This window comes from Tachypleus tridentatus, unplaced genomic scaffold, assembly GCF_004210375.1.
Source record: "Tachypleus tridentatus isolate NWPU-2018 unplaced genomic scaffold, ASM421037v1 Hic_cluster_2, whole genome shotgun sequence".
Classification (NCBI taxonomy): domain Eukaryota; kingdom Metazoa; phylum Arthropoda; class Merostomata; order Xiphosura; family Limulidae; genus Tachypleus; species Tachypleus tridentatus.
Window position 1 is genome coordinate 29,490,327 of NW_027467782.1, and position 23,593 is coordinate 29,513,919.

At 32.9% G+C, this 23,593-nt stretch overlaps 1 long non-coding RNA gene across 3 annotated transcripts; it reads right to left on the reverse strand.

Moving 5' to 3' along the window:
• Nucleotides 1-32: 32 nt before the first annotated feature.
• On the reverse strand, nucleotides 33-23,479 carry LOC143242384 (uncharacterized). Of its 3 annotated transcripts, none has more exons than XR_013022590.1 (3): nucleotides 23,165-23,369; nucleotides 993-1,058; nucleotides 33-191 (listed from the first exon to the last, which is right to left on the reverse strand). It is a non-coding gene; the product is annotated as an uncharacterized LOC143242384 (long non-coding RNA). The 3 variants fall into 3 exon arrangements; XR_013022589.1 differs by lacking the exon at nucleotides 23,165-23,369 and adding an exon at nucleotides 2,065-2,207; XR_013022591.1 differs by lacking the exons at nucleotides 33-191; nucleotides 993-1,058 and adding an exon at nucleotides 18,287-18,726 and having other exon boundaries at nucleotides 23,165-23,479.
• Nucleotides 23,480-23,593: the final 114 nt, after the last annotated feature.

Sequence of the window (23,593 nt, forward strand, 5' to 3'; positions counted from 1 at the left end):
TAATGACAAAACAGGAGAAGTGCTAATAAACATGCATCATGTAATAAATAATAAACAGAATCATAAACTCTTTTTAACTATTGAACAATGTAATAATACCTCTGTGGATTCCTCAATCTGAATATCAATTTCACTTGATATTGATCTCGCATCTTCAGCACTTTTATAAGTGCTGGACTCAGACTCTGAATCTAACAGAAATAATAATAATAAAAACAATTAAAGAATACACAAAAATGGTAATTTTTTAATGTTGTTCACTGTTGAAATTAAAAGTAAATTGTAAGGAAAATCTGGTTTTCTTATGTCCAAATGTTTTTTACTTTTCAAATATTAACCTTCAAAATGAACAAACAAACACTACCTACACTAACCAGTCTTTTATATCTGCCAGGTTACGTTTTCAATGAGATAATGACAAACTGTAGTTAGTGACCAATCAATCATAAAAAATGGCTCTAAATTAACTGTTTGTTGAATATAATCTCCTGTTAGCTGTAAATCGTTTTTTAGATATTTAAAAAAAAATCAGACTCAAAACAATTATAAATGTCATTTAACTACAGTGTCTCTACAAATATTTGATTTGCCGTTCGTCACGTGAGTTATACCAGTTTCAGAGAATTTCACCACTAATGATTTAGCCTCGACAAGCGCAAATTGAGGGGTTAAATTCCCTAAAACTGGTATAATGTTTCAACAAGTGGTGAATGAAATGAAAGATCTTACTTCATATTTATTATTTTAAATCCCTCTGGTAAGTAATTCACAAGAATAAATTCAGCACATTTTATGTACATATAAAACATTTTGTAGAACAGACAAAAGCACATTTTTCTTTAGAAAGTAACAGTTGAAATGATGATATTAAATCAAAATTATTAAACACATATATAAAATGACAAGAAAAACTTGTACCATTACAACATGGAAAACATGTTTCTTTTTCAATATTTGTCTTGAAATATTTAATATTCTTATTCTGTACTTACCTGCTAAACTTCTTTGGCCTGATGTTGAAATGATGGCCCTCATTTTCTTAATGTTGAACAGCTAATCTGGATAACCAAATGTGACATTTACAGAAACTTTAAGACACACTACACTTGCTAAAGGTAACCATATATTATTATATTATTCAACCAAATTACTCAATCTGTGTGAAGTTAGGGGCTTTCTTGAACTGTGCTCTCAGTATAGTCATTCTGTAAAACTGTTGTGATACAACTTGTCATCTACACTATTATTATTTGAAGCATCAAAGTAGGTGGCTGGAATTTTGTAGTTCGGAGTTCTGTACAGCAAGATGACTCCATAAACTTCAACTGTATAACTTAAATGTTGTGCACCACTTTAAACAATTATAGAAATACTGACACATTATCCACAAAACCATTTATTTATAAAGAACATGTGCAAGCACTGTGATAAGTGAAATGCATGAGAATGAAGACAACTAGCCCAAGTTACAGCAGAAATAGCCAAAGCTAGAATATTCACAAATGATGATGACCTAACATGGTGCAACACTCAACTTTGAAGATGTTAAGGAAAAAGATACATGTTTGAAACTAATTATTCAGTAGATCAAAAATAGTGTAGAAAAACTCTCAATTCCAACATTTTTTAAGTACAACCTTAAGAAAATGATGCACTTGGCAGTCCAGGGTCGTAGATGTTTTACACCCGATGGGGGGAATGATTTTTCTAACCACTTATGTGGACTGTTCAATTTGCAAATTGGTAATCTCTGATTACGTGAACCTGAGAGCGATAAACATGCAGTCACAAAGTAATCTTGTTGCCACAATACTTGCATGTATACTTAGGCCTACTGACTGATACTTACGAATTATCGCTTAGATCGAAAAGCTTAGAAGCACGCCTATATTAAAGATATATTATTTATATAATTAGGCCTATATTAGGCCTAATTATGTAATTCGATTGGTAAGAATCACAAGAAAAACACAACTTGTAGGCTTGTGATGCAATAAAACAATTCAAAAGACTAAACTAAAATAAATCTAATTAACTTAAGATACGATTTAATGCGAAAAATACCTTTAAAATACTCTTTATAAAAAATTTGTTTTCTACAACTAGAACGTTCGATTATCTTTCAAATCGTAACGATGAAGCTTAAGGAACAAACGAAGGCAACTGCGCAGGTTCGAAAAGAAGACATGCGCATTGCATACGACAGAAAATATGACGTTCGCCTTTGTCATTATTTTACAGCAGTAATATTGTTGTTTATCTGTTAAATAGCCATTAAAATTAAAATTTGCAAATAACAATTGCGTCAAACTCTATTTTTAGATAAAGATTGAAATTTTCTCGCGACAACTAATAATCTGTAATTGAGTTACCACATAAAATCCTCTACAAAAATTAAACTTCGATAATTATGCACTGTACTTTTATATGTATGTAAAAACAGTTCGTTTGGGTTGAGAACTTTTTTTTTATGTAAAGAAACAAACAACGTTTTGACCTTCCTTGGTTATCGTCAGAGTTACAAAGAAAAAAAGAAGTAACGTTTTCGTAAATTTGGTTTTTAGATTTCCCACCGTAAACAGAGTTTGGATAATTCATTATACAACTTTGCAACGAGAATATAATAATAACACCTAAAATGATTTCAAGACAACAAGCACTGTCATCGGAAATTTGAAATTGTTTCTTTTTTTTTTTTGCACCCTAGTGGCACTGAAGTATATCTGACGAATCGCACCGGTAGAAACCGGGTTTTGAATCATGTAGTGGGCAAAGCATAGATAGCCCGTTGTATAGCTTTGTGCTTACTTCTAAACAAACCAAACCAAAATATTTTGCCTTTAATAAACAGTAACACGTTACCTGTTTTGTTTTGTATTTAAACAGGAATGCATGACTTGCTTCGTTTTTCAACAAAAATGCATGACTGTTGTTTTCTCTTCAACAAGAATGCATGACTTGTTTGGCAAAAACAAACAAACAACGTTTTACCCATAATTCACAACTACTGACTAAGACGTAGTAAAAACAAACACTCCAACATATCCTGAAAGGTGACATCTACTCTGCCAATGTTTATACTTGGGTTCCTTTGTCTTACAATTCTCACTGTTAAGTATGAATAAAGATGATGCATCAACTTTATCAATTCTTTTTACAATCTTAAACACCTCTATCATATCACATCCCTCCTTCAATTCTTTTTTTTTTAAGAGAAGGCAGAATGAGAGATTTCAGCCACTCCTCATATGACTACTCCATCCTAGACATCTTTCTAGTAACTCAACTTTGAACCCCTTCAAAATTTAAAGCCCTTCCAAAGATAAGGATACCAAGACTGAACACAGTACTTCAAATATGATATAACTAATGAATCATACAATGAAATAATAACTGCTTTAGACTGATATTGAAAATCTCTGTTGATATAACCTAAAATTTTATTTGCTCTACCACCAGCAATAACACAATGCTTGGATAGCTTCTGAGACTGATCAGCTATTATATTAAGATCCCTTTTTCTCTATTGTTTAGATTATTCCCATCCAAATTATTATTCATATAATGATAATCCAGTGGCATTATTTTACATTTATTATAATAAAATCCCATCTGCCATTCATTTTCCCAATTCACTGAATGATACAAATATTTCTGTAAATCAGCAGCATTCTCTTCACAGGCAGTAACACCCTATGCCTTAATGTAATCTGCACATTTAATTATTTATTGACCATTCTTTCATCTGTGTCATGGATGCATATCAAAAGGAGCAAAGGTCCTAAGACTTGAACCCTGAGGTACCTCATTTGTGACATTAATCTAGTTTGGTTGAACTACATTTGTGACAATCCTTTCTTCCTGATCTACTCTTACTCTCATCAACACAAATAGTAACCTTTTGAAAGAATGCCAGAAGATTTTGTAAGGCAAGGTTTTCCATCAGTGAAACCACGTTAGCTGTCTGATAAAATTCTAAACTTGGTTAAATAACTTTTTGAAGTGTTTTCTTTTATCAGACTCTCCAAAATGTGATCTACAACTGATGTAAGACAAATGGGTCTGTAAGTACTGGAACAATTTTCATCACCCTATTGATAAGAGAAGTTACATTAGTTAATTTTCAATTTGTTTTGTTTCTCATTAATTTTACTTCCAATACTCTTCATGAGTCAACATTGTTTTACTTGCTGCTACCCTGTTCTTTATGTAAGGAAAATATTTACCTTGAATATTGAAAAATTTTTCTTTAAAGATTTTCCATATTTGCTTTGTGTCTCAGCATAACACAGCTGCCCAATTCACAATGGATAATTCTTGTTGCTTTCCTTCAAAATTTGATTTTTAAAATTTGGAATCAAAATATTCTGAATTCAATATCCAGGAAAAATATCAAACTTAATACAACAGTGATCACTTGTACCCATGTGTTCTCCAATTTCCTACATATATTTTTGAAGCTACAACAAATCTCAAATAGTAGTTTGTAGTAAGACTAAGGGAAGGGAAATTTAAAAAAAAGTTATTGATGCATATATATAAATACAGGGAGCAGTGTGTGTGTTTACATATATATAAATACAGGGAGCAGTGAATGTGTTCACATGTGTGTACATACAGGGAGTGCTGTGTGTGTTTATATATATATATATATATATATATGTGTGTGTGTGAATACAGGGAATGGTGTGTGTCTGTTTACATACATATATATATACACACAACTTCCTATTGTTACAAATGTTAGTAAGCTTTGTTGTGCACATTTATTCATTGTATTGACAAACAGCATTTGATTTTGTGTTTTCATCTAACAATTTATTATTTAGGAAGAGATAAATGAAAAAGGGCATTACCTGAAACACTAACAACAAACGTACATATATTAAAGTGTGTGCATACTGTAGTTAACTTTGTGGTGGTTCTATCTTCAACATTTCCTTTTCTTCCATTAACAACCACCACACATAATTTTCTACAGTTTTAAACCAACTATAATATTAATACAATAAGGAAACATAAATAATAAGTTATACATTGTTAGACACATGTTATGGCAGACTCGAGAAATAGAACATTACAAGCAGTTTTGTAATTTAACAAATATTCTAACATCAAATAATTGAACATATTAACTCTGGTAAATCTGTGAAAGTGAAACATTGATTAAAATAAAATTATATTCCTTGTTATTTATCTGAATTGTAAAGGTCAGTTTTTATAAACTTTCATCAAAACTATTGTCTTCCCCACCACAGCAATTGATTACCTCATATTGTCAAAATGTTACGTAGTTTTTGTCAAGTGTAAAGCTTTAGAAACTAGAACAGTTAATTCTAATCATCATTAAATGCTGAAACAAATGTAGTACAAAGTGATATTTGATGAAAATGTTTTCATTTTTCAAAAGGGTTCCTCTTGAATTTTTTATTAAGAACAGAATCTACTTGTTAGTGGTGATTCAGGTTGTTGCTGCACTTTGTTATAACATGTATGGTATAAGCCAGATTATTTTTATTCATTCTCGGTGGATAGGAAATATCTGTAATATCACTTTACACGTGATGTGGAATAAGTGATTAATGAAGATCGTTTGTGTTAATTTTTACAGTAACTGGATATTTACATTGATTCAATTCAGTTGTTTGTTCCACGTATTTTGCCAAGTGTATCTATATTATTGGTATCTGTATGAGGCATGATTTATTCACCATTTTACGAAAATTACAGATCTGATTACTTAACATCTTTCAATGTGCTTTCTGTTGTCAGATGTTCTGACTATAAAAGATGCAACCAAGGTTTCCCTGAAGGAGAGAGATATTTATGTAGCTTATCTTCTACAATGCAGAATTTTTTCGTATTGATAGTTCTTGTGTTATGTCAGTTACTCTTTCAGGAATTATTAGCGATATTTTAACTTAAACCATAAAATGTACTATTTCTATTGAGAATACCTTCGTCAATTAAATAACACAACATAAAGAAACCAAAACACTTTCATTTGAACCAAAGTCTTATCAGTCACAGAAGTGAAAAATTGTGATGGCATAAAACAGGAAAAATAATTTATCCCCAATCCTGATTGTGTCTTGGGTAAAAAGGACCAGTCCAGGAATGAAAGTTAAATGATACAACATCCTGTGGACAGTCAGCACAAACTATTCTAACTGGCAATGTCCATAGGTCAGCAGCAACAAAAAATAAACTTTCAGGTAAAGGCGAGACATCACATACGAGACTCAGATCACAAACAAGTGTTGAAAAATGGCATGTTATGCAACCTTAACATACCAGTACCCAAAGACCCCAAATTAACTTGAGGAATTTGGAAAGTAAAGGAACTGAAAAAATATTTTGTTGTATCAGATGGTAGTCAATATGGCCATCTTTTACAAGGAAGATGCAAAAATATTTCCCAAATAGCCAGATCGAAATACATGTTATGGTTGGCACTTAAGATTGAAGTGGATTCAACCTCTTCTCAATCCACCATTGTCAATGTGTGTCATTTTTGTAGCTAAATATCCATCACAGAACAAAGCAAAAACCGAGAAAGACACATAGTAACCTTAAAAATTAAATGCTTGTACTATGCAAAGAACTGCATAACCTCCATACCTGTAGCTTAACTTCTGGATAGCTGGGTGTGCCACGTCAAATCATGCTGCCTCCACAGAGGTGACTAAAGATGAAATAGAAGAAGTAGCCACTTATGAATGTACTGCAGAAACAGGAACAGGATGCAAATCTAGTGCTATCAACAGGACCCAATAATGGAATGGAACAAATCATTGCTAATACCTTGAGTAACATGACAATTGAAGAGAATGCCAAGAATTGTAAATCTGTTATATCCTAATGGAATGCATCCCTTGCCAAAACCAGGCATAACCAATCAACTATTTTGTTAGAACAATCTGTCTTGGTTTAACCTGTTCAGTGCCACAGATGAGATAACTCGTTCAAGAAGATCAATAGCACAGTGCCATGGACAAGTTAATTTGTTCAATAATACTGAGCTTCAACGCTACATCTCAGCATCATACATGCATTTGACCTACTTACAAATTGTTTCACTTTTGATCCAATGGTGCACAGTGCTAGGCAATGAAGGTGATGAAAAAAGCTTATATGATTCAATAGAACCAATGTGACACTGATGCTAGTCTGATGGTAAAAACCTCGAACTGCAGCACCTGACCCTTGTGCACAAAAAATGCTGATAGTGTTGGTGTACCACCACTGTGGTAATGTGCAAAATGGAACCAACTACAAAAAACTTGGACATCCACAATCCCAGCAAAATAAATGGAAACTCAGAATGAGGAATGAGCAACTTGTGTACCTTAGAAAATCTAAGTATTGATACAGATGAGAAAGATTAACAACTAGACACCAATTCCTTGTCTTCTTAGGACCAATAATTGATGGAAATAAAGCCCTGAAAGAACTAGTACTCTTCTTACCCCAACACCAACCAAACTCTGATAGCCACAAGTTCTAAAGTCTGAAGATCTGCAGGTAATGGATATGCTACAGGTTTGATTGATAATGACAAGGAAGGTGTAAAGTAAGTGACTAACCCTTATTTAAGGATATGGAGTTCCCACAGATCCTTGGTTAAGGTTACTACACGTCCAAAAATTCTTAGGGCTAAGTTGCCACAGAACCTGAAGGTAGAAAATGATCACTGATGCTGCTGGCAGCATTCAGACCAAGCAGCAGAAGCCTTGGATATGAAAAGAATCTATTTTGGTACCAATGTAAGAAGAGGCTAATGCCAGGTGGTCAGGACCCTTGAAGAGGCACAGATGTATAATCTTTTGTAAGTGCAATGAAACATGACACATCAACAATGACAAAGATGAATGTAACAGCATGTGTGCATGCTTACAATGAGTTCAACTTGTCTTCAGTGAAATTGCTGATCCTGAGAACCTTCCAACAGTTTGTTGTCAGGAAAAACACATTGGATTTTAAAAGTTGTAAGTCCATAAACTTTCCACTATCCCACCAGAGGCCATTGACCTATTCAGGTTAACTACAAACTCCACCTTAGAACCCTTACGTTTGAGAAACAGATGCATTATTTAAGAGTTGGGATGAGTTTTCATGTAGCAGTGGTTGGCTAAATCACATAGTTCCAACAACCTTGATGGATAAGTCATAACTGTTCCTTCATGTTACTGAGTAGCAAAGCTCTTTGCATAAAACACAATGTTATAGATGGAGAAAAAAACTAAATATTTGCTTCCAGGCCTTTCAGCCATCAAGTAAGGTGTGCAGGCTCAAAAGTAATCAGGGAAAAGACCCAAAACATCATACCCTTAATGAACCAAATGAAGAAAACACTTTTGAAGCAGCTTATCCGAAAGTGGCCTGCTTGTGTATTTCTTTTAAAGACTGTATTTATTACCATTGTTTGGGACAACATTTAATTAGGTAAGTTTGTTTCGTTTGAGCAAACCAGCATTGAGCTATCTGGAAAACTGAACCTGAAATTCCAGTGTTTTAAATCAGTAAACTTACCACTGTCCCACGAAGAGACTGAAAAGCTAACAGGCCAAAGGAAGTTGCAGCAAAAAACTATTCTAAATTCTTTCCGGAACATCAAGAAGCACCCATAATTGCAGCCTCAGAGCCTCACCTTCCAAAAAACACCAAATTAAATATATTTTTCAATATCACAATAAACAAAATCACTGAAAATTAGTTTGATTAGAAATTTTTCTTTTAAAAAAATAAACCAAGTGACATGAAGAATGCTAAAAGTATCTCTGAAAAATTACAGCACTGGAAAACCCATTAGTGATACTGTCAAGCAAAAGTGGTAACTTTATCTGATTAAGATGTTTACATGAAGAACCAGGATACCAACTGATGTAGATGGAGAGTGTAACGAGACAAATATCACTTAGGGCAATTAAGTGTGATATAAAAGAATGGAGCAAGCAAGAAAATAATCAGACCAATGCTTTGATAGACAAATGAAGAAATGCTGGCAGTCAAGAATAGCTGTAGTGTGAGAGGAGGTATGTTTTGGAAACAATACATGTAATTTAAACTTTAACTTTTTATTGGTTATATATAATGTAGTATTAAATGTTACAAAGGACTAACAGCAATTTGTGAAATAGAGGATGTGGCAGATTGGCATGTCAAGTGAGTGATTTTCTAGTTTATGGCCTTGCACACAAAGAATGAAGGCTATAAACATTTCACTCTGTTCAAAATAATAATTATATTATAATAAGCAGCTTATATTAAATTGTGTACTTCTGAAAGGAAAGGTCAATAAATTAAATACAAAGAGAGACTTAGAAAGTAAATTATTGATTCTATAACTAAGGAAGATTGAGAATTTTTTAAAGATACTTCCACATAAAATTAGAAACTTAAATATGGTATAATATTAACATTTTTATTTATTAATTATGTTTTGACATTAGGTTTAATGCAATACATTAATATCAAAGTAGATAAATTGGATTTTGAATGTAATTATGTAGAGAGGTTGCAACATATGCAAAATAGGTTAATGTATGGTTAACACCATCAGCAATTTTAAGCATCATTTAATCATTACTTTATCCATATTATTGTGTAAATCAATAACAGCATACATCCAAACTCTGAGGTATGCCTACTTGTGACATCAATCAAATTTGATTGAACTCCATTTAAAAAAAAAAAAACCCTCTACCTTCTTCCATCCAGCCATCTTTCTATCCAAGAGCAAATTTGATCTCAGAATGGCTGGTATGGGTATTAACACTTTATTGATAAGGAGAGAACAATATTTCAACTTTCCTAGGTCATCTTCAGATTAAAAAAAGAGAGAGTTTTAGTGTGACTTTTCTTATGGACAAGAGTATAAATTAATTAGTATACGTAGAAAGGTGTTCCTTTATATTCGTTTAATTTTGGTTTTCGTTGTTGTATAAGTAGGGTTTATTTGAATTTGTGTTTGTTTATATTTGTTTCCCTACTTGATATCTGGGTGTTTTCTATGGTTGTGTTGTGTTTATTTGATTTGCAGTGTTCAAAAACATGTGAAAGTGTGTTTTTGTGTTCTATGAATCTAGTTTCCATTGTTTCTGCTTATTTCCCCAGTATAGAAGTCATGGCAGTTGTTGTATTGTATTTTATAAATTATGTTGGTGTTGTATTTGTCAGTGTCGTTTTTACGTAGAATGGACTTTAGTTTTTACCTGGTTTTTGAATAAATTTGATATTTACTGGAATGTTGCATTTTAAGTTTTTTTGAAATGTTTATTATTTTTTCGCTGATGTCGGGGTCATATGGTATGCAACAGTATAAGGTTTTGTAGTTTGTTGTATCTTGGGATTTATTGTTGTTTGTTTGTTGTTGGTCTAGGTGTGCGCGTGTATAATTTGTTCCATGGTTTTTGAGGAAAAGTGTCATTTTATTTTGTCTAATGCATAGTTAATTTCATCTGGTGAACATAGTTTTGTGGCTGTGTTTATATGGTTTCTTAATATGTTGAGTTCTTGTAGATGCAAATCTAGCAATTGTATTATCAACATACCTGTACCAGTATAGTGGTGGATAGAAGGCTGAATTGATCGCTTGTGATTCAATCTGTGTCATAAAAATGTTGACATGGGATTCTCCATACTCATGCCATTTATTTGTAGATAGTTTTGGTAGTAGTGAATTCTATAAGGGTTACTAATTGGTTGCTGGGGGTGTGTGTCAATGGGTTGGGATCTTGGATACTGAAACAATGTTGGCTACCTGATTCTAAAATTTTGTTCATTGAACTTAGAAAACACATTTTATCATACTTTCAAAAAGATGTTTATGCAACTGATATAAGGCTAATAGGCTTGTAATCACCTGGACAATTTTTTATCTCTTCCCTTCAAAAGTGTGGTATCATTATCCAACTTCCAACCTGCTGATACCTGCCCACTATTCAAGAACTAACAAAAAATATTATCAAGTGGCTCACGTATTCCCATTTTAACATCCTTCAAACTCCTTATGGAAATATTATCTAGTCGAGGAACTTTATTACTCTTTAATTTTCCAGTTATTTCTTAACAATTTCAGAACTGATGTGATAACATTGTTCAATATTGTCTCCATCTTGCAAATGACTAACATCAGGGATATTTGTTTTAATCAGACAAAAAATGTACACCTCACCAATCAAACTGTAAGAGAGTCCAGCAATAAATGATCACACAGAGTCTAAGATCAGGCTTAAATTGCATATGTATAAAATGACCAGGCTTCAAAGAATTTGAGTACTAACTATAAAATTTTTCCTCATGATGTTACTACCACTCACAAAAGAGATCCAAATGAAACAAAGGAAATTTGATGGGTGGAATTTTAACATCACAAACTAAGCAAACACACATGAGATGACAGTGAAGGATGAAGTTTGATTAGAGCATGATCAGAATTTAAAATGCATGTGTCTCTCTCACTTAACTCAACTGAATAAACATAGACAAGGAATACGAATCCATCCCTCGTACAATACACTAGCTGTATTGGGGGTGACTCACACTACACAGTGCCACCATTGCTCTACTTTTCACCATATTGTATTGTGCTGTACATAATCACTGAAGAACTCTACAAGATACACCATCCAAGCAGTCAGGAACTGGTAAGTGGCAAGGACATCCTTATTCTACTTGAATGCAAATAAATGCCCAGATCCCCATTAAACATCTGCCGGAAAGAATTTTTCCTATAGACAGTGCAAGAGATGACTGTGAAACACGATTTTGAAAAGCTAACAAATGCAAGCCAAAGAAGTGGTCAGTTACTTCTTTGGTGCTGACGTTTTCCGTGATAGTCCATGGAATGGTACGGGCATGGTCGGGCAAATGAGTAAGTTTAATACCATGAAGATAATTAAGGTGGTCTTCCATAACTCCCTTCCTCAAGAGTAGGCACTGTTCGAACCAGGACAAATGGGGTGTGGGCATTTTCCTTAACCTACAGCCTAGTGTGAATCTTAGGAAATAATCATACCATGGGAGGCAAAATCAATAGCTGGTGAAAGAATATAATGAAAAAACAGTGTACTTTTCTTTCTCAAAAACTGTGTGTAGATTGAAGAATATCAAGAACAAGGAGATGAAACTATCAAATCATGAAGACTGTTCATGAAGATGAATGTGTTTAGATTAATTCATAAGTCAACCTGAAGGTGCAAAAGAGACACAAGAAAGTAAGATAGATGACAAATGTGAGATAAAGTCTGCAAGCATCAATATCCAGGTAAGAATACATCAACATAAGGAGCTGGCAGACCTATCTAGTAAGTGTAGGAAGCAATAGGTCTCCAGATAAAGAATAAAAACAGTGATGGAAACCACAAAAAAAAGACATTCGTGCCATCTGATAATACATAAACCAGAAACAGCAGATTGTCCACATCCAAATAAGAATAGAGGTAAAAGATAGAAGGAGATAGGAGATAAAGAATGATCACTTTCCTGATAAGCTGAAGTATTGAAAAGAAAACTTTGATCTGGGAGGAGAAATAAATAAGCATGGTGAAAAGGAGTGTGGAAAGAATTGACAACATATACATCCAAATGAAAGATACCACAGTTGAAAAGGAGAAAAAAAAAATGTCTTTAGAGAAAGATGGTACAGATATCAAGAAGCCAATGTTTCAAATAGGACATGTGTGAGAGCATGTAAAACTACATGAAAGTCTCAGTCAGGCAAAGAGATTAGTGAAGAAGGAATGACCAAACAAAGTGGAAAAAAACAGAGGAAAGAAACACCTGATGGTAACAAAAAAGGATATGTGTAATTGACAAATTTGTCCACTAATCAGTTATGGCAGAGACTGAAAATCCGTAATTGAACAATTATGTGAAAAAGGCCAAAATATGGACAATGTCAAGAAAACCTGGGAGTTGCAAATGGCAGATGGAACAACTATAAAGAACTTGCAACTTCCAGTGACAAAGTTCAAAGATGACAGGAACGGGATAAGAAGGCAAAACAATTCAAAAGTCCAGCCCACCAGGAAGTGGAGTAAACAAATTCGACACAAGAAGAAAGGGTGACACCACGTAAGGTTGGAGCAAGAAAGGGGGAAAGGGCAGAGGATAAGGGGATTTCAAAGCCAAATGAAGAGAAGAGGAACCAGCAACAGGACCCAATGAGGAGTGTTATATATAAAGGCCTTGACAAAAGGAACAAGATGAAGAATGAAATAGACATTCAGAAAAAGGTGAGAAAAGTCTTGGCTGAAAGCATCAACCATCAGAGATTAAGAAGGAACTGAAAATCAGATAAATGGAAGTTTGGTGTTGATAGCAGTGGCAAAGGTATTAGGAGCATGCCCAATGAGAAAATGAGAGTGGAGTGACCACTCTGTAGGTAGAATCCAGTCTGGTCAAAAAAGGTGATCTGTTTTAAGGTTTAGAGCCATAGCAATTCAATTCAAGCTGTAAAGGAGATAAAGATATGATAAATCTGGTGAAGCATGACTTACAGAAGTTTCCTCAACTCTAAAGAGAGCCCAGAATAAGTGATATGAATCAATTTTTGTACTCACCTCAACAAAGTAGCCATGGATTAATCATAGGAACTGAAGGATCACAAAGAATAAAAAATCATAGCACATCTAAAAGCATTCTGAGAGGCAACATGACACTTCAAAGGCCCCACTGGATATAACAAATTATCAGAATACAATCAATTATAGAGGTGAGGAATGGCAGTTCATTCAGGAATATGAGCCATGAAAAATTGATGACCTGAGGGCAGTACAGATGGGGGAAAAGTAAATAGCATGTTTATGAAATAATTGCTGAAATGGCTTTAAGGTTAGTGTAATGAGGTAAGAACATACACATATATATTCTTCTAAAACTTTTAGTGAGACAACAGATTTTAACTCAATTTACATCATTAACATTGTTCAATTATCAAGACATCTCAAATGTATTCAAAATACTAGTTCTATTATGTGCTGCATTATCCAGTTGTGCAGCTCATATTGATCCAAAAGCATTTACACTGTCCTCTGTACGTTATTGTGCATACATATTGTTGACTTACTGACAAAAATTGTAGGATTTAGGAAAGAGTATCCACTTTGGGCCTTCATCTATGTTCAGTTTGTTTCCAACTCCAGTCACCAAAAAAATGAAAGTCTGGCTGTAGACACAAAATTTGGCTCAAGACATAGCAAGCCTGGATAGTGGCTCACCTAACATGCTGCACATGGAAGACATATTGAGAAAAATTCAAATGCAGATATGTCAAAAAACACTGTTCAAACGTCTTGTTCTCTTCTCCTTTTCCAACAGAAGCTGAGGTAATATCACAACCTTTTATGGGTACACATTTGAGGCAATGATGCAAGCAGTAATAAAATAGTAGTGTCAACCAACACTAAATGTTAGCCAGAGTTCCAAAACGTGTAGGTTGTGCAACTTGGACCTCGCAAATGCAACAACATTCACATTAGCATCTTCATGCCTGCATGGATCATCAATGTCTTGTAAACACATGATCAAACTGAGTGATGTACAACTCCATCTTACCAATAACATGACCAAGTTAAGTGTTGTACAACCCCATCCTCTTAATGCAAATCACAAAAAGTTTGTGGGTGAGATAACAAAAGACCTCCTGTTCCACTGTTGCAGAGATAAGCAGCCCAATCTTTCGGAACGGTTGTTTTGTACGAGACCTACCTCTGGAGCTTATCCCATGAACATTCCATTGTCTATTAAACTGAACTATTGGCTATATATTTGTCCCAAACATACAGACTATGAATATTTTAAAGTTTTAACCTGATGAGAGTACAAAGTTAGTATCTATATATACTTCAAAAATTCTAGCACTACTTGATTTACCATGTTTATAATACTTCTTTCACCAAAAAATGTTCATACTAACTTTTGGAGATAATCCAATGGAAATACTGTTGCAAATTACTTCAAAAATAGTGCAAAGTTTTACAAGTAGTAAGTGTCATTATTGTGCTGCAACAGAAATTTTTGCTACTGTAGAATAATGATCCAAGTTACCTACAACTGTTTTTCAGACAAAACCTTCCCCCTTTGTATCAGGCACATTTGATGTCAGTTACCAATCTTTAATCTCTATTATTTTATTTACGGAGTTATGATAGCAGAATTTGTGATAAACATGACCATGGGTCCTACAAAATAAATCCACTTTTTTATCCTCATTCAGATAAGAAATGAAGTCACCAGCTAAAAAATATTAAAAACAAGCAAAACAATTCTGGTAAGTTTTGCTTTGTTAGAAAGAAATATGGCAGTAACTATCATAAGAAATATTTTACAAAATGGTATGTGGCATTTCTTTAACTTCTCTAGCAGGACAAGCACCATAACATAAGTTCAGAAATTCTTCTGTAATAAAGGTATGATTGATGTACATAATTTCAAGTTTTGCCAGAGAGAGTAACAAGTTGCTAGATGAAAAAAGAATTGTCATGACAATCATTTTTTGGTTTTCTAAATCACATTTAACTTAATTAATATTATATGCAGCTCCTTACAAAAGCTTTCTGAAAAGTCAACTTAAATCTACTTTTCATCATTATTCAGATAAGAAATAAAGTCTTCAACAAAACTTGACAGGCAAAATTTTTCCTTTGTAAAACAATTTTGTCAGGTTTTACTTTTATTATTAAGTCAAAATATGGCAGTATAAATTAAAATGAATGATTAAAACAATGGTTAATGATGTTTTACTGAAGTCCATTATCAAGAACAGCACAACAATAAGCTTCGCAATTCTGAAAAGGAGTTAGTGTGTAGTTGTCTATAAATTTTACAAGCTTACACCTTATTTTGAAACCTAAACTCTTGACCTATCATAGCTACCCTAACCAGTCTTTACCCAACTGAGAGTCGTACAATAACCATGCTTTACATTTAACTATTTCTGCCTCTCTTTCAAAGAACTTGAGATTGTGGGAATACTGGTAATGTCTCATCAGGTTTTGAAAATAAAGGACAATGTCTCACCCAAATATTTTTATATGATCTGTGTTTTTATCTGTTTTTTATTACTTTTTTGAAGCATTTTGAAAGTTTGTTTGCCTGTTTTAAAGCAAGAATTTGACTATGTGAGGAAAATTAGTTCAAAAGAATGTTTCCAAATGAAAATTTAGGTAGGTAATTTGGTAATTATAATTTGTATTTTTCAGGATAAGAAATTAAACATTGTTGCATAAAATTAGAATCTCATCAGAAAGAAATGGTTCTATTGCAATAAAGCATTTGTCAAACACATTTTTTCAGTTGAATACAAGAGACTAAAAAGTTTATTTTTTGGAAAATGCAAGACATTTATATGAAAAAATTTGTCTGAACATAAAACAAAAAATGATGGTTTACTTCATGTAAAGAAAAACATAGAGCAACCACCCACAACTGAAACATTGTTCAAACACATTTCTTAAATATTTAGAAAAACTGAAGAAATTTTGGTGGTCGACTTCATTTGATTACTGCATTCAAGTCTTGTTCTAATTTTTCATAAAGTATGCATCTTATATTTTATTAAAGTAATCCCAAATTTTTGCAATACTGTACTTATGAACAGGAATGTAACATCATAAGTTTTGTTTTAGAGCACAAGTCAGTGATCATGAAAATAAGAAATTGTCCTGGATCCTAAGATTATTGGCATCTATCATATTCATTACAGAAGATTTTAAACTTAAGATGTAAATGCTTTTAATATGCTATCCCTGCCTTAGAACTTCAAGAACACACTACTGACCATCATTTTAATTATTCCTTTTAATCAAGACAACCATATTCCTTCTTATTAAATAAAGTAAAATCAAAACAGGACAAAACAGGTTGAAAAGAAAGAGCCCCTACCTTATTAATCTGTTGATTGACAATTTATTATCTAAGTGAGGATGAAAGAAATGATTTAGTTTTAACATAATAATCAAAAGCTTTTTTAAGGTGTCACATAGAGTACCAGTGCAGAAAAATTACCTCAGTCATGCAGCTGGATAAGTTATTTAAATGGATTTAAGACAGGCTATGTGGAAGGATGGGAAAAGTTAACAGAGTTCAGACAAACTAATGTTACAAATAGTGTGACCTGTGATAGGATCACTGCTTTCCTCATTTACATTACTGAAACACTGTTAATTAAGTTTACAGAAGATACAAACATCTTCAGTCAGAAATGATTTGATTTTGCACAAACTTAGATTAGTTGATTGTTAGGTAAATACATGACAAATGGTATATAATTATAACATATAATTATAATGTTATGCACTGGGATTACCACTACAAGTTAATGATAAACTTTAGATTGGAATGCTTTTAATTATGTTCATGAAATTAATGACTCAGGGCACTGGCTGAATTCTTAAGCCTTCGTGACAGTGTTCTATTACATATGGTAAATTTTGGGTTGAATATACTGATTATCAGTCTCAGATGGCTACAGTATCATTAATCACTATTCAGGCATCATCTGGAGCACTGCATGCAGTTTTGGTCTCCATATTGTAATAAGTACATTGAGTTGATAGATATAATTCAGAGAAAGGTCACAAGGATATTATTTCTTGGATAGATAGGTTGAACTATGATGACAGATTCTTATTTCTTAATTACTTTTCTCATGTAAAGAGAAGGCCCAAAAATGATTTGAAAAATTCAAAACTATCAAGTAAATAGATCAACCTTTTTTGTTTGTTAAATTCTAAGGATGGTAGGTCAAACAAGAGTTCACAAATTTAAGATCTGGAAAGGTCAAACTCATCTCCAGTTGAGGATTTTTTCTTTCAATAGGGTGGTGAATGTGGGGAAGAATCTGTCATCTATAATGCAATTCTACAAAAGTTTAAGAAAAAGAGCTGTTGAACATTTGGAGGTGGATTTAATAATTAAGTTTTATAAGGAAGGTTGGGAGTTAAGAGATAATAGTACTAAAATAAGCAAAATTACCTAGTGAGGGGGTTTCCAACGTAAGAGTGCCCGAGGGCCACAACTACAGTCACAAGTCTAGTGGTGGGCGGCATTATATTTTTGTCAAATTAGGGCTTGTTAGTGTATTACATAATGCAAAATAAAGAGTAATAGATCCATGGTAGGGTTAATTTATGTCCTTTCAACATAGTAAAATGAGTTATGATTGGGGAAGGAGTTAATCTGAATGGGACTTACTTTATGTTACATGATATTTGGATGGACATATTTTCAAAAAAAGATGTATTTCATTGTGAAAATAAAAGGAAAATATAACTTAAACATGTTCAATTATGTAATGAATAATTTTATTGAAAAAATGCTGCATATAAAAGAAATTAGAATAGCAAACATATCTATGATATTTAATAAACTAAGTACATAAAAGTTTCAATGTGAACTATGAGGTCGTTCAGCAACACTGACCAAAGCAGGTTTGTTGACATGGAGTTCTGTCATTGCTAGTCTTAAGAGGTGAAGTAGAGAAGAATCTGTGAGGCGACATCTGTTGTGGTTCTTAATGAATTTCATAGTGGAGAACACACTTTCACATATATATATGTGCTACCAAACATTGATGGAATTTTCTGTCCAAAGTACACAGATTTGAAAATAGATTTTTTGAAAGTAGTTTAAAGAAATCTGGTCCTTCTTCTTGTCTGGTTTGCAGAAAGGGATCAGCTTGCAAATCACATAATTCAAGTTGAACATCAGCTTGTTGATTTTCTGTTAACACAAAGAGGATTATTGAACAGCTCTATCCTGCTTTTTATAATTTCAAATTCTTCGAATCTTGCATTAAACACATCAATAATATCTTCAAAATTTACACAAAATTCTAAAAAATCAAGTGACTCATCATCTTTGAACTGTTCTATTAATTACTGACAACTCAGAAAGTGGCCCAAGTCATTGTTTTCTAAGTAAACTTTGAAAATTCTTAACTTCTTTTGAAACCCATTTATGTTTCCCATTAAATCTGATATCATCTAGTTCTGCCCCTCGAGCTTTAGGTTGAGATCGTTAAGGTGAGTGGTGATGTCTACGAGAAAAGCCAGTTGTATCAGAAAATCCTTACTTTTGAGCTCTTCTTCCAATTGTGTTGTATCTGATGAAACAAATTGATTGAGGAATACAGGGATTTCTTTCCTTATTCCAAAATATTGTTCACAACACTTTCGGGCACTGAGCCACCTTACTTGGTTTTAAAGTCAATATATGCTGCTTCCATATCCTCCAAGAATTGCTTTAGCTGCCAATGTAAAAAAGCTTTGTTTCCTCCTCTTATCAGGTAAATAACTTTAACAAATTTAAAACTTTGTTTTGATTCACTGATTTCCACCACAAAGCTCCTTGATGAATAACACAATGAAATGTTGGGCAAGTTACTTAATTTTCCTTAAAAAAACCAACAAAGCCTAATTTTTTCCAATCTTTGCAGGTGTGCCATCTGTCACTATTGCTGAACACTTATTGAAACCTCCGATTTTATCAACTGAATTTTTCACTGCCTTGAAGATATCCTTTCCTTTTGCGGCCCCATGAAGAGCTCATACATTCAATAATACCTCTTTCTTTGAAATATCTTCAACAACACATACAAATATTAACAGCTGACTAACATCTGCTTCATCAGTACTTTCGTCAAGACAGAGAGAAATAAGTACTTTTTTTCCCAGTCCAACAAGCGAGTTTTCTAATTGTTCTCCCATATCAGTGACCCTTCTTTGTATGGTTTGGTTGGAAAGTGGCACTGATTAAAATTTCTCAGCAGTTTTGGCATCCCAAAACACCTTTGCCATTTCAACAGCACATTTCTTTATTAAACTGCTATCAATAAAAGGTTTCTTTGCCCTTGCAAGGTCAAGAGAAATGATGTATGAAGCATATGAAGTAGATGTCTGGCTTTCTGACAACTTGCTAAACATATTCGTTTGTTGTTTTAATTTCTTGCTGAAATCCACAATCTGAACTTTGAGTTTTTCCTTCATACTTTTTATACTTTTATTCGTGCATAGTTGAATAATGTTTTTTCACATTGAATTCTTTGGGCATTGATATAATTTGCATACAAATCAAACACTACAACTTGCCAATATTGTTTGTAATTAAATAATCAAGTTCCCAACATTCCTGGTACACTATTTTCACTGTTAATCTTGCGTTTCTTAAAAAGTTTGTTCATTTTTATATTTAACATGGAATTAAACAGTGATAATTTACAACATATCGACCACCACAACAGCAAACAGACAGACTGGCAACAGCCACCAGCTGGGCAAGTTCACTTTGTCTAGCAGAAAGGAGGGAATATATAACTCAGTGAATCCACTTTGTCTAGCAGGGGGAATGATGGTATACTATGTTCACTTTGTCTAGTAGAAGGGAGGGAGTATACAACTCAGTGAATCCACTTTGTCTAGCAGGGGGAATGATGGTATACTATGTTCACTTTGTCTAGCAGAAGGGAGGGAGTATATAACTCAGTGAATCCACTTTATCTAGCAGGGGGAATGATGGTATACTATGTTGAGGTGTATGTGACATAATTTAAAAGCTCTTACTATCAAGTTATTACTGTAAAATTATAGAGGCATAATTAATAAACATATAGGTGCTGACAAAATAAATTTTAAAATTCATTAGTGAATACTAGTTGGAGCTTTCATGCATTTTTACCTCACAAGTAAGAATTTTTCATTTCTTCATTACAAAAAAAAATATTATAAAAGTAGGTTATGTTTCAATTGACTTTCGCAGGCCACATAAAACCATGCAGCCTGCGTGCCACCTGTTGCAAATCTCTGATCTGGTGGATCGATGGGATAACAGCATCTGAAGACAATACAAATAGAGGACACAAGTTTAGGATTTGGAAAAACAGACTTGGCTTCAGTTAATACATTTTATTTACATAACAGGATGACTGACTCAAGGAGTGTGTTACTACTGGCAATAGTGAAGGTTGGCACTTTACAAGAGTTTATTGATGGGTTTACAGTCTTACTTTCTCACAAGTGGATATGTAAGGAGAGCTTTGTAAAACCAACCAAATAGTCCTCTGTTGTCATACTATTGTTATATATTACAAGTACATAAAGTAATATCTTAAGAATGGAATCCTATTAAGTCAAGAATTATGAAGAAAAAATGCACAATATTAGAAAGCTGTAACTCATTAAGTGTTTGAAGTCAACATATTTCATTGAGGATTTTTTTAGTTAAATGCTTATGAAATACACTCTGAAAACAACTTAAACTGAGATCCTTTTTGAGCAAGAAATATAAAACATGTAACTTGTTTAATAAAATATTTTATTCATCAAAAAAGCTGTATTTTGTAAACTATTCAAAGCAAATAATGAAATTGTTGTTAAAGCACAACTGATAAATTTAAAATAATTTTGAAACCAAGTTATAATTCATTTTGCAAAAGACAAGCAATAGACATTAATCATTATGTTTTTCACACATAATAAACATAACACCAAGAAATGTGTAAACTGTAATCACTGTAAAGAGACTGTTGTGTGAATCAACCTATTTTCTGCTGATTCCAACTGTGCTGTAGAAAATAAATTTTTTATTTCAATAACAAATTCATTTATTTTTCTGGTTATTTCTCAAAGAAACATTCTCAACAGTGTTTGTTTTGATTTGATTATTTGTTTATAATGTTATGTCTATTATCACCTTATAAAGTATTCACAATTATGAGGATAATTTGTAATTGGTTGATTTACAACCCTGTGATGCTAAGTCATTGGTCAAAGATTAGCACATTTTATCAATCAACTGTCAGTGTAAAGATGGCTATGAAGAATGTTTATAAAGAATGCACCATCTGATGGTACACCATGATTTTATTACTTACACTTAGTGTTTGGTAGCTTGAATATCTTGTCAAAATCTGGGTATCACAGTTAATCTGAAAATGTCTGAAGGTTATTGATGGTGCTATTATTTTTATAGTCTGTTACTATTTGTTAAAAGTAGTGCTCATCAACAATGCTAAAATTTAGAGGAGGAAAAATTTAAATCAAATTATATGCTATAAAAATATTTACCCAAAACAATACTATTTCTTCATTAAAATACATAAATAAAATAACACACATATAATAGAAACTTGCAAATTGATTATATATTTACTATAGTGTAATTTTAAAGACTTTGTTGTTGTTTTTTTCCAATTATGAACTAATAAATGCTCCATGGTATGAACTTCACCTTAGCAAATGGGAGCTACTGCTACACCTGTATTACAGTGTTGTCATTTCTACAATAATTGGTCCAGTAATTAGGTCACTCAGTTTGCAACTGAGAGTTGAGGTGCCATTTCTCATCCTTCAACATGCTCACTCTTACAACCATGGAACATTATATGCAACACTTAATCCCACTACTCATTTGTAAACAGTAGCTAAAGAGTTGGTAGTGTCGACAAACTACATTCTCTCTAGTCTATTACTTAAAATTATGGACGATTATTACAAGTGGCCTTGTGTGGCTTTGTATGAAATTTCAAACTAAACTAACTAAAAGAACACAATGTATCATCTTAAACAGAAAACATGCAGACAATAGTAATAACACAGTATGCAATATGAACCATTTAACCTTTACAGGTAGTTACATATTTCTAGAATATTTCACTACCAAAGTTAATTTCTACAGCAACAATAAATGAATAACATTAGTAATGCTATTACTAGTACAAACAGCAGTGCTGTCAGAAGGGGTATTAAGGCCGTGTTTTCTATTTGCAGAACCATGTCGGCTGTAATGCGCTATTATAATTAAATACACCTTATAATTAGTATGCTTGCTGCTGACACTGTCAATGACAGTTCTAATACTAAATACTAGAAATATAACCTTGGTATATTGAAAACATTACGTTAGGCTAATCGCTGTTTAACTTGTACTTCGAGTTTAATGAACTTATTTTCTTATAGGAATTATCTTTCTCAGCTTTTCATGATGACGAGAAATCCACCTGAAGTGAAAATGTATTCTTAAGATGGCTGGTATGGATAGTAAAACTTTAATTAAAATACAGTTCTGTACTTTTAAGTTTCAGCTTTTTCCTCTTACGTCTTTGAATCTATTTAATTCATCTCACATAATTAAATAATAAGATAAATAACTTTTACTTTCTTACCTTTACACAGTATCAAAATATGTGTATCCATTGTAGCATTTGTAGTTGTACAGAACGTTAGGTTTGCTTCCAGGAAATTTATATTAGATTTAATCAGTTCTGCTACGAGTAGATATATCTTAGAGCTTCATAACAAACAAGAGCAAAAGTATCGTTATTTGCAACACAGCACACTTTTGTTTTGAAATGTAATTTTTCTAAAATTTATAATAAATCAAGTCCTACTAACTCACTGCATGTATATTAACATTCTAATACCAACTTCTAACAGTAACACTGTAATTCGCGCCATTTGTATACTTCGCCATCTGTCCTTTAAAAACCGACACACTCGAAAAGAAAAAAATTGACAAAACAATGCTTCAGCTGAAACACTCGCTTGATTGTTTTGTTTGGGACTGTATTTTGCTGACATTTTGAAGTAAAAAT